Genomic DNA, 13,107 nt, shown 5'->3' with positions numbered 1-13,107 from the left:
TGAATGCAATAGAGAGTTGACTGTAATAGAGACTTGACTGTAATAGAGACTTGACTGTAATAGAGACTTGACTGCAATAGAGACTTGACTGTAATAGAGAGTTGAATGTAATAGAGACTTGACTGTAATAGAGACTTGACTGTAATAGAGGCTTGACTGTAATAGAGACTTGACTGTGATAGAGACTTGACTGTAATAGAGACTTGACTGTAATAGAGACTTGACTGTAATAGAGACTTGACTGTAATAGAGACTTGACTGTAATAGAGACTTGACTGTAATAGAGACTTGACTGTAATAGAGACTTGACTGTAATAGAGACTTGACTGTAATAGAAACTTGACTGTAATAGAGACTTGACTGTAATAGAGACTTGACTGTAATAGAGACTTGACTGTAATAGAGACTTGACTGTGATAGAGACTTGACTGTGATAGAGACTTGACTGTGATAGAGACTTGACTGTAATAGAGACTTGACTGTAATAGAGACTTGACTGTAATAGAGACTTGACTGTAATAGAGACTTGACTGTAATAGAGACTTGACTGTAATAGAGACTTGACTGTAATAGAGACTTGACTGTAATAGAGACTTGACTGTAATAGACTGTAATAGCTGATATCAACTATAGCAATGACAGTGACTAGTCGCATCATTTTGCTCATATATTTCTTCTGAGCGTTTTTACCGCAATTAAGTTTTGTCAATTTTAACTGTGAAATATTCTGGCAGTCAGATCAGCTCAAACACCAAAAACAATCGCAAATGATAGAAAAATACCGATACTCTCTGATAAAGTCATCTAAAATGTTGTGTGAGTTTGCCTTTAAATAGATGAGTTGCAAGCGAACCCAATAAAAACATTTTTAGCACGCACTGAAGGTAAACGTTCAGTTGTCAAAGTCCTGATCATAAACTATAAAAGGTGATTGTGGCCAATAATTTTTGATAATACCCTTACTCGCTGTCAATGACTCTACCCGATCAGTCAGCGTCCTTGTGTACTCTGACCGAAGCAAAAACAACAAAGACTCTTCTGTACACGTGATATAATGTAATCCATTTGCCATACATATACACATACCCGATATGCGTAGGGATATGAACTCACCCTTACTAATATAGAGTAAAGATCAATAAGAGGTAAGGGTGGCTTACACTCCGCCGTCCACAAGAGGGAATATGAAGCTATCATATACGCAGTAACTGATTCATAGCCAAGATTTAGAGGAAGGAGGACATATGTCTATGAGCATAAAAACCATATTTGTGTTAGCCTGCGCAGAAAGATGCTTTCTTTTAGCTAGATACGAGTAGTTCTCTGAGTTAGCCAACATGATTTATACATAAATATCAACAGGGAACTCGCTGTTCAATTGGCTACACCTCATATTTGTTGTTGCTATATGTAATGCCAATGGAGGTGCCAAAATGAACGGTTCACTAAACTCGCCATGAGAGAAGAAGAATTTCCTGGAATGCTCTTAGTACACTTAAGTCAATTGTGTCGCTCTAGTATGACTGCCTCGCCTCATATAGGCAGCCGACATGAGATCAGAAAAGCTTTTTGCCCTTTTGTTTTTTAGGGAATAAGATTTTTTTTAAAATCAAAACCTACATTTCCTATTTTTAATAATGAGTCGAGGACCATGTTTTTAGTCACTGAACACTGAGGTAATACTTGCGACATTGCATTACTGAGGTAGAGAAGGTTTTAGGGGTTTAAGGATGTTTCAAGGCTGTTTTGGTTCTGTTTTGGAAACAAATGAAATGAACTATAGTGTTTTTACAAGACTTTTATGTATGGTGACTTTAACAGATGAGACATGTTTTGTAACAAATTAATATTGTGAGTAAAAGTTCAACTGTATATTCTTATGGAACATAAGAGGAAGATATTTTGACAACTTTAAACACCTCAGGATTTTTCTATATTGATAGCATTTAGGACATGCTTTATATAGGATAACATTCATATAAAATAACACCTCTATTTAGTTTTTGTGTTTTTAGTGATCTGTATAGCTTATTGACATCCATACTCCGGCAAAAGTTATGTAATTATGTTCACGCATTTGTTATGACATGAACGTGTGTTCAAATACACGTGTAAATGTCATAACAAATCAAACAGCTAATATGGGAACTGTCGAGAAAAGGTTGCAGTTGAACCATGAGAACATCACAGAAAGGTTTGAGAAGTTGGAGTTTAACTATGAGAACATCACAGAAAGGTTTGAGTTGAATCATGAAAAAAATTAAACAAAGTTTTGAGTTGACCATGAGAAATATCATATAAGGGCTTGATTTGGAAAAATGGAATTTTTCATTTTGCAGTTTTATTAATAGTAAGTTAGTGCCATGGTTTTACATTTAGCTTAACGAATAGTTTCTACAACAAAATTAAAAAAACAACTACTAAGAGAAAACTAATAAAAGAAAAATTTTAAGAACAAAAAAATTGAAGTAACTTTAGCTATCATTTTAAGTGAAAGGAGTTTCATTCCACTTTTTTCCTCATTCCTCTTCTGCGCAAGGCAAATATAAGCAATTGAAAATGGTTAGTACCTAACCATTGGTACTAAGCTATCATTCTAAGCTATAGGTACTAAGGCTATCATTCTAAGCTATAGGTACTAAGGCTAACATTCAGTACACTGCTAGAAGCTTTTAAACTAACTTGTTGGGAAGAGGCAGACTTTGAATGCCACATATCAGTCTACACATGTGCCAACTTTGTAACAATTCTCACAAAACGCTGACACAGTTTGTACCATTAATTTAGAAAAGATAAAGCAATGAGCCGAGACAACTTGTTTTTTATAGATGTTAGATTGGTGATGCTTCAACAAGAGAAAAATAAATAGATGAAAATAGATAAATTGACAGATAACAGACTGATCGACAAGTAGACATAGAGATAGATAGTCAGACAAACAAGCAGGCAGACATACAGACAGGTAGACAGATAGACAGACAAATATATAGACAGATAGCTACTACTTCAATGGTCGCACTTTCGAGTTGGGAGACAAGATGCAGAATGCCGAGAAAAAATAGAAAACAATTTATTTCCTTTAAAACGTAAAACATGGTGGGGGAAAGGTGTTTGCTTTTGGTTCTGTCAGATACTAGGACTCCACCAGCTATTCACGCACTTGGTACTTAAAGGCAGGTGTTACAAGGCATTCTTTCTTTTCCCGCATGACTTGTTAGAGTAATTCTCCAGAAACTCAAGTCTTATTTATTCACAATCACACCCCATCCAATATTATTAACATTTTTTATTTATTTCTTGTCACGCTGCATAATTTAACTACATTCAATCCTATTCACGGTACTCTATTCTACTGCGTATACTCTATTATTCTGCATATACTCTATTCTTCTGTGTATACACTATTCTTCTGTGTATACTCTATTCTTCTGCGTATAATCTATTTTTCTGCAGCTACTCTATTCTTCTGTGTATACACTATTCTTCTGTGTATACTCTATTCTACTGCGTATACTCTATTATTCTGCATATACTCTATTCTTCTGTGTATACACTATTCTACTGCGTATACTCTATTATTCTGCATACACTCTATTCTTCTGTGTATACACTATTCTTCTGTGTATACTCTATTCTTCTGCGTATAATCTATTTTTCTGCAGCTACTCTATTCTTCTGTGTATACACTATTCTTCTGTGTATACTCTATTCTACTGCGTATACTCTATTATTCTGCATATACTCTATTCTTCTGTGTATACACTATTCTTCTGTGTATACTCTATTCTTCTGCGTATAATCTATTTTTCTGCAGCTACTCTATTCTTCTGTGTATACTCTATTTTTCTGTGTATACTTTATTCTTCTGCGTATACTCTATTCTTCTGCAGATACTCTATTCTTCTGTGTATACTCTATTCTTCTGTGTATACTCTATTCTTCTGCAGATACTCTATTCTTCTGCAGATACTCTATTCTTCTGTGTATACTCTATTCTTCTGTGTATACTCTATTCTTCTGTGTATACTCTATTCTTCTGCGTATACTCTATTCTTCTGCAGATACTCTATTCTTCTGTGTATACTCTATTCTTCTGTGTATACTCTATTCTTCTGCAGATACTCTATTCTTCTGCAGATACTCTATTTTTCTGTGTATACTTTATTCTTCTGTGTATACTCTATTCTTCTGTGTATACTCTATTCTTCTGCAGATACTCTATTTTTCTGTGTATACACTATTCTTCTGTGTATACTCTATTCTTCTGCAGATACTCTATTCTTCTGTGTATGCTCTATTCTTCTGTGTATACTCTAATCTTCTGTGTATACTCTATTCTTCTGTGCACACTCTTTTCTTCTGTGTATACTCTATTCTTCTGCGTATACTCTATTCTTCTGCAGATACTCTATTCCTCTGTGTATACTCTATTCTTCTGTGTATACATATATACATCTGTGTATATATATACATCTGTGTATATATATAAATATATATATATATAAATATATATATATAAAAATTGTTTCCTCACCCCGGATACCCCGTATGGGTGGTATATTCTGCTCTAATTCGGGTCTCCTACCAGAGACCTGGGAGTTTGAGCACTCGCCTCAAGATCTTAGCTGTTCCCAATAGCGCACTTTTCTGCAACTCACCTGAGTTGATTGTTGTTGGTATTTGGGCAAGCCACATTTTATGCGCCGGTGTTATTGCGCCCAGTGCCCCAATGACTACTGGGATTACAGTTGTTCTTACATTCCAGCATTTTTCAATTTCTTCTCCAAGAGGGAGATATTTCTCTACCTTTTCTTTTTCTTTGCTGGCTATATTGTAGTCATTGGGTACTGCTATATCTATAATAGTAGCCTTCTTGTTCTCCTTGTCTACCACCACTATATCTGGTTGGTTTGCTAGGACATGCTTGTCAGTTTGGATGTAGAAGTCCCAGAGGATCTTAGCGCGGTCATTTTCATTCACATATATATATATATATATATATATATATATATATATATATTCTGTAGCATGAGTATATATATATATTCTGTAGCATGAGTATATATATATATATATATATATATATATAAATATATATATATGTATATATATATATATAATCTCTAATGGCGCACTAGTAAAAATTTAAAAGGAAAAAGATAAACAGCTGTTTAATAGCAACTATTAAGCTGAACTAACTGTATGCAACATCGTAAATACTTGAGTTATGATGTGAATATACAATAAGGTCTTTCTAAAGTGGCTGTGCCTGAGCTGACTGCATCCCGGCAACTGTTCCCAGCAATTATTTTGAAGTTAAAAATGGAGGTTTCAGACAATCTATGCTAACTGCATTGAAGTACAGCAGTAGGTATTTTCTAAACTAACACCATATTCTATGAAAATATTTTCAAGCCAAAAAACTGTAGCGATGGAGGATAAGGACTAGCTACAAGCTCTATGATTCGTCAAACCGGTTGAGAACGTTTTCCTCTCAGCAGTAAATAGTTTATGTGATTATTGAAGAAAGTACATGTAGAAGAGGAAGAGGTGAAGGTTACATGTAGAAGAGGAAGAGGTGAAGGTCACATGTAGAAGAGGAAGAGGTGAAGGTTATATGTAGAAGAGGAAGAGGTGAAGGTTACATGTAGAAGAGGAAGAGGTGAAGGTTACATGTAGAAGAGGAAGAGGTGAAGGTTACATGTAGAAGAGGAAGAGGTGAAGGTTACATGTAAAAGAGGAAGAGGTGAAGGTTACATGTAGAAGAGGAAGAGGTGAAGGTTACATGTAGAAGAGGAAGAGGTGAAGGTTACATGTAGAAGAGGAAGAGGTGAAGGTTACATGTAAAAGAGGAAGAGGTGAAGGTTACATGTAGAAGAGGAAGAGGTCAAGGTTACATGTAGAAGAGGAAGAGGTGAAGGTTACATGTAGAAGAGGAAGAGGTGAAGGTTAAGTTGATTAAGAATGATTAGAGCGCGAAGAAGGGAACAAACATCTGGCGTCCCTTTCAACTGAATGATTAACTTTTTGATGATAATTTTGGTTTTACATGTTTATTTTTTAATAAAAAAAGCTTTGAAATGCCAGAGTAGCAAATTTCTCTACTTATAATAGTACAGATGACTCTCATAGACATCAACAGCAATTTACTGTCGTAACATCTTAAATAGAGACTAATATGTTATGATTGTATGATAATCAGCTCTCAGTCTTGGGTTCCATGATACATCCAGTAGACAAATGCTATGGAATAGCATATAGCAGCTATTCTATATTGTACAAAGCCTGAGTATCTACCACTACTGAGCCCTATACGAGCTCATAGCAATGCAGAAGCCTGAGTGTCTACCACTACTGAGCCCTATACGAGCTCATAGCAATGCAGATAATTAAAGGATGTTTAATTCTTTGCTATGTTTGTTTTGCTAAAAGCTTCCTAGCAAGATCAATAATAAAATCATTATTATAATTTCCAATATTAAAGTGGATTGTAACTAAACTTTTCTTGTGGAATGTGTTACACCTTTTGTTTGCTTTGGTACATGCAAACAAAAGCTGGGAACCTTAGCTGGGAGCCTGCAATTTATATGCAGGTTCCCAGCTCAATGATTTAGGTCACATTATAAAAGAAGCATGCCTCATTTCCTTATCTGTAACCAGAGTAGATATGCTAAATATGCTCTCTTATTGCCACAGATTGGTCTCTCCGGTCACCCAACTAGATTATAAAATACTCGATGTTGATATTTTGGTTTTATGTCATCCAATCTGTAAACGTTCTGTATACAAAATCAGCCATTCTTTTATTACAGGCTGTCAGCAGGTAAAAGTCAGTCATGACATATCAACAACGAGATGTACCTGCTGGAGCCTAGCAATGACTCCGCCTAAATCATCCTTCTATAAAGACAAGGAAATCTGACTTCACGTTCTGGTGATTACAGCACTGTATAAGTTAACTACAATAACCCCTACTGTTTCAAACAACATTTCAACTATATATTTTATAATCTTTACTTCTTGTTATTAGTAATGCGTTTTTAAAATTCTTAGACTCGGGGTTGGGGCAATTTTTTCGAACTCAGAAATATCCAAACAACTTAAATCTACAATTAATTCCATTTTTTAAATTTAATTGATTATGTCAAATGGGTAGTTATATTTGCAAGAGCCTCAACTTAAATTAAAAGAAGGCAAAAAATGGAGCCGCATAAAATTCAGTGATAAAGTCAAAACGACCGACTTAACGAGTGAGAACAACTGCAAAAGAGAGAACTCAAATTAAAAAGAGACACATAATTGCTTAAGATAATCATTTTTTATTAATAGTTTGAAGCTTGTGTCATGTGATTAATGCCAGTGATGGATGTCACTTTATATGATTTAGTGACATGAAGGACGCTATTTTATGCAGTGTCACTAGCGATGAATAACCTGTAATAGTTGTCACAACGGAACCACCACGATTGTTTGCACAGTCAATTTACAGATAGGCAGAGCAAAGATAGAAGAGTTTGCACTGCGTACAGTTCTTATCTGACTACTAAATGTACTAGATCAAGTACTAAGAGAATTCTAATTGTCATTACTGGGTGATTTACATAAAAACAGGTACAAGTTGTCCCCTCTTACACTAATCATAGATTAAACAAGGCGTGAACTTCATTATATATATAGCTTTGACTTTGAACTAAAAAATCTAAGTGAGTGACATCACCCCTATCCAATTTGAATTGGATAGGGGTGATCCCTAGCCTGTCTTGACAAGCCGTTGTTTTTGCGGAGTTGTCTCCCGTCGCGGGGGCGAGCAACACAACAGCTTGTCACAAGACGTACTGCACCTGATGCATCAGCTACACTTATAGGGAGTTGTTCTCTTCCATCTATGCGGCTTGGTTGCGATGTTATGTCGGTCGCTCCATTGGTAATCAATACTAATCATAATGGATTTCGTGCAAAAATTTATGTAGAAAAAATAAGATTACAACGTTTAACCAGCGATCAGTCTCTGGTCGCTGAGAACTAAACTTTAGTAAACTTTAGTAGAACTTGAGAATTTAGGCAACAACAGCGACTAAACATATTGTTATTTGTGCGCTCAGTCAGTTTAATTTCTATTTTTGTATCAGTCAGTTTTATTTGTTCTTATGAATTTTATTTTCAATTTATTTTATTCTTAAGTTTTACTAAAGCTTACAACAGAGTTGTAAACAACCAACAGTTTTTAGTTAAATGTTGTAATCTTATTTTTTATACATAAATTTTTGCGTGAAATCCATTATGATTAGTATTGATTACCAATGGAGCGACTGATATAACATGGCAACCAAGCCGCATAGATGGAAGAGAACAACTCCCTATAAGTGCAGCTGATGCATCAGGTGCAGTACGTCTTGTGACAAGCTGTTGTGTTGCTCGCCCGCGCGACGGGAGACAACTCCGCAAAAACAACAGCTTGTCAAGACAGGCTAGGGTGATCCCCTATCCACCCTAAAATTTGATAGTACTACGTTTCACATATGCTGTTGTTAAATTTAAAGCTGCCTTGTTACCCATGTGTTCAGAGTTCACACACACACGCACGCACGCACGCATGCGCGCACGCACACACACATCTGGCTATTTATCTAGATCTACTTTGCCTTACTTTTATTGTATGTGTTTAAATAATGAACTGACACAACAGCAGTCATCTTTGGATAAAAATTAGGGCCACAAACGATCATCTCTGACTGTATGGAAATACATCAATAAGTGCGATCTGAACCGAAAGCATATCCTATAATGGAAGGATAATGTCAAGGACAAATGCTTGACAAATATAAATGATAAATGAAAAAGATAAATCCTAATATGGAAGGTTATTGCAAAAATCAAATGTTTTAATAAATAAGTACAAGCTGGCTTTGCAAAAAATGTTCATACAAAAGATATTTCTAATGCCTTTGTATGCATGCTACAGTCATGCTGTAGAAAAGCATTTTCTACCTGCGTGTTGCTGCAAGCTAGCCTACACATAAATATAATTAAATTATTGATAATAATAATAATCTATAAGACATCTATTGGCGCTTCCATTAGACTCACAGCCTGAGAAGTCACATGACTGTTTGATCTTCAGAAATCAGTTAAGCCATACTTCGTTGTCATAGCAACAACCTATATGAGCTATGAGCAATATTTGTGGTAGAAAATATAAAAAATCAACATTTTTAAAGAGTAAAACAAATACAACATGTGAGACGAGTAAAGTGGGTCATCAAGGGTACTATCATACAGTGCTGCTGCACGTGATATGGACGCGACTAGTCAAACATCATGTGATGCCATTTTGGAAGCATCATAAGAGGTCAAGAGTTCAAATGCAGTTCATGTTTTTATCAACATCAATTTTTATCTAAACTGTACAAAAACAAAAAGTTTAGAGGCAATAATACTGTTTAAAAGAAATTAAATTTGACTCAAGATCTGTTGAAGCTGATATTTGGCCAAAACTCGATAGTAAAATACTTTGGTCAGCCACCATTAAAATACATTTTCTCTTGAGCATTTTGAACCATTAGAAGAATTTTCACTGTGCCACTGACAGATTTAGACTTTGAAGATTACAAAAAATCAGCAACTCTTGTGGCAGTGTTATTCTGTTGAAGTGAAAACAAGTAAAAAAGTTAGCACAAATGTTTTTTATAAACGCGTTATTTGGTGTATGAACCCAAGACCCTTTACCTACCTCTTTGATAAACTAAATATATTTGATAACTATTACTCAACCCGCCTAACATTTTGATAACTACAAATCTTATTTATAGTTAGTTAAGCTTTTGCCGAATTTTAATTTATAAAAAAACAAGTTAAAGTAAAAATCTCGCCTTTAATACATCTTTGTATCAAAATTAAGGAGGCAAAACTTACCCGAAGACCAAAGAATAATTCCAAAGTTTTTTGTCATAGACGGTCGCTCCTCATACAATCTGGTTGCGGTTAGTAAATAACTTTGTTTATTCTGCTAGTAGCATTCCACAGAACTGAGAACGTGTAGCCTAACCTGCTCTCGTAAATTAGAAACCTTGCATTTACCTCATTCACGCCTCGCTGACTGTATTCAAACACCGCATTGTTGATGGCGCGGAGCACGCAGCGCTTTCACAATAATCTACTGTATAGCCCCAAAACTTGGCTCAACAGTATAAACCCAAAAGTTAGCTTTTACAGTAGAACCCAAACAATTGGCTGTAACCCGTCCTGGGCAGTGCTGACTTTTGATATATAAAAGACGAAGTCGGTCCTTTGATAGAGGTTTGTGAATATTTAATTGAAGGTCATGTGATTTAACTAGTTCGCATCTTATTGATAATCGTTGCATTCTAGGTATTTGATACATTTTTTTCTTCATGTAAGCTCAGGTCTGATTGAGTTTATAATGTGCACATGACCTAGTTAGCAGATGACCTAGTTAGCCCATGACCTAGTTAGCAAACGAGTTCACACCTACTTGAGTCTACGATTAGAGCTTAGCAAAAGACGAGATAAATCATCCATTGAATTTTTAATAGACTATCAGATTTCTCTTAGAACTTGATTGTCGACCCTGAGTGTTGTATAGATGAGCCATACTCGGCTAATAATCAAATAGGAACTGTACGCAGTGCAAACTCTTCTATCTTTGCTCTGCCTATCTGGAAACTGACTGTGCAAACAATCGTGGCGGTCCGTTGTGACAACTATTGCAAGTTATTCAACGCTAGTGACACTGCATAAAATAGCGTCCTTCATGTCACTAAAACATAAAGTGACATCCATTCCACGCTAATCGCATTAATCATATGACACAAGATTTTTGACTGGCCATCTTGTAAAAGCACCCTTGGTTGAATGAAAACAACACCGCTAACTTTAATAACGTTAAAATAAGCAAGACAATCCTCTCTGGGTACTTTGCTCACCCTGGCATACAGCTAGATGGAAATATCACTTCACATCTTCACGTATTGTTCAAAGTATAGTTTCCACTAATGTAGCACTTTGAATGCTGGCTTAAATATTGCGCTAATGTTTTATGACAAAATAATGTTTTTTATTGCTAAAAATTAAAACATATTACTATATAATAACATGTGTTTTAGAAGAGAAAGCATACACGCTGGTACATCATTTTTTGATGATAAAAAGCAAATAATTGGTGTGCTAGTATTACAGTGTGATATATTATACTATATACTATAACTACACTATATATGTATTATATGAAAACATACACTAGCAAAAAAAATCTGAATTAAAGCATGACAATAGCTATTTCCTGTACACTTTAGTCAAGAGTTATGAAACCTTCACTTAAATTGTGAAGAAAACTCCTAAAACGTAAAGGTTATTTACACCTACATGTAGTTCACTAAAACCAATGATAAGCCCCCTAAGCATCCAACTACGTTATTTGAACTATTGGATGGTACATTAAGTGTACAACAAATTACAATTTTTGCCTTTATCAGAATGCTCAAATATTTGTTTATACTCTACTTTTAATATCTAGTAACCTTTCTTTAGCATTTTCCATATGTGTTTTTATAAGTATTCATGCATGTACTTATTATGGTTTTTATACAAGATAATTCAAACAAAAATATTTAAATTGTATGAAAATATGTTCTAGCACATATTTACACTGACATTTGCAACTGCTCACATAACTTGACAGTTGACATCATATATCAATATTTCTATCAATAATAGTTTATTAGTTACTAGCTATGTAGCAATACAGCTTGTAAGCTGAGCCTCAAAGCAATGGTACCGAGTTGCTTGACCTACTTTTCATTATAATATTGCAAACTCGGTCAATTTTTCTGCACGATCTTAAGTGTGTGACGTAACAAACAACCTATGTTTGTTTGTTTTGTTTGTTTCTTTGGCACCAGTCTTGTTCAAGTCTGGTTTAACACTTGTTGGGGTATTTGATGATTGGCCGAATTATAATTGTAGCTACAGCCACTGAATGGAGCAAACTCAAATCTAGCTGCGTATGCAGCAGTTTATTTTCACAAATTGCAACCGTTGTTGGTAAACATTTAAATCGGGTTTAAATGTGTTACCAGCAGCATTACTTTATGGATTAGGAACTACGTGGTTACATATTCGGTTAGAAGTTGTTTCATCTTTCGTAGTGATAAATGAGAATCAGAGACTACATTTGCCCGAGTCAATTATATTCGAGTTAAGAGCTGTATCTAACAAATTCCAACATCGTTAACTACTCTGTGCAATTATTTTATCAATTAACATCAGTCGCTTGATCAATTAGGTTTAGCCCCGCATAAAATAATTATCAACTTATATATTGTTTTATTGTTGTTCTTGTTTTACGAAAAATTTAGTAGGCCGGCTATTGCTAGTTCACTTTTAACCTCGCCTCTCATTTTATGTTTTTAAATTAAACCTTGTGCTGTTATGTGTGGTTGTGGAGGAATTATGTTATGCATAACTAATCCGAATTCACACACAACATCAGCGTTGAATTTGCTTGTCGTATTATTTTATTTTGACTATGTTTAGTTTGAGCAATTTTTGCTTAGCTTGTGGGAACTAATTTAATTATTAATGGTTCAGTACAAGTGAAGGTGTTTAGCTGTTGTAAGCAATACTGATATTTACCAGCAAAAGTTAGTTCTTTGTTTTTCAAGTCAAACAATGAAAATACACAACTAACGAAATTCTAAAACAATAGTATTAATGACAAATAATTAAATAGCTACTGAAAGTTATACCCTTACTCGAACGGTGGTCTGTGTATGCTTGGCTTGGGCCATGCGGCTGCGACTTTCGATAGTCAGATGGGAGTCATGGCAGTCCTTATATGTAGAGGCTTGGTAGTTGAGATAGTGGTGCAGAAGAGGCTCAGCTGATGAAGGTGAATGAGACTCCATAGGCAGGGAAGAGAAGGAGACTCCTCAGCAGGCAGAGGGGACAGCATCCCAGGAGGTCCTCGGGAAGAGAGAAAGCAAGAGCTCAAGCTGGAGATAGAGATGATGAGTCATTGGAGCTGTTCTCTTTTATAGATGTCTGGCATGTGGAATGGCTAGCCTGTGGGTGTAGGTTGCTGTTGAGGTT

General features: G+C 35.3%; 1 protein-coding gene across 2 annotated transcripts in view; it reads right to left on the bottom strand.

The window, feature by feature from the left end:
• LOC137408145 (synaptotagmin-7-like) overlaps positions 1-10,082 on the bottom strand; it is a 68,566-nt gene extending 58,484 nt beyond the window's left edge. For both annotated transcript variants that reach the window (XM_068094536.1, XM_068094537.1), the window contains exon 1: positions 9,913-10,082. The gene's annotated coding sequence lies outside the window, so the exon portion shown is untranslated. The remainder of the gene's footprint in view (positions 1-9,912) is intronic.
• Positions 10,083-13,107: the final 3,025 nt, after the last annotated feature.

The sequence above is a fragment of the Watersipora subatra genome, chromosome 11 (assembly GCF_963576615.1).
Source record: "Watersipora subatra chromosome 11, tzWatSuba1.1, whole genome shotgun sequence".
Lineage (NCBI taxonomy): Eukaryota > Metazoa > Bryozoa > Gymnolaemata > Cheilostomatida > Watersiporidae > Watersipora > Watersipora subatra.
Note: the sequence above shows the minus strand (reverse complement) of the source record. Positions and strands in the feature narration are given on the sequence as shown.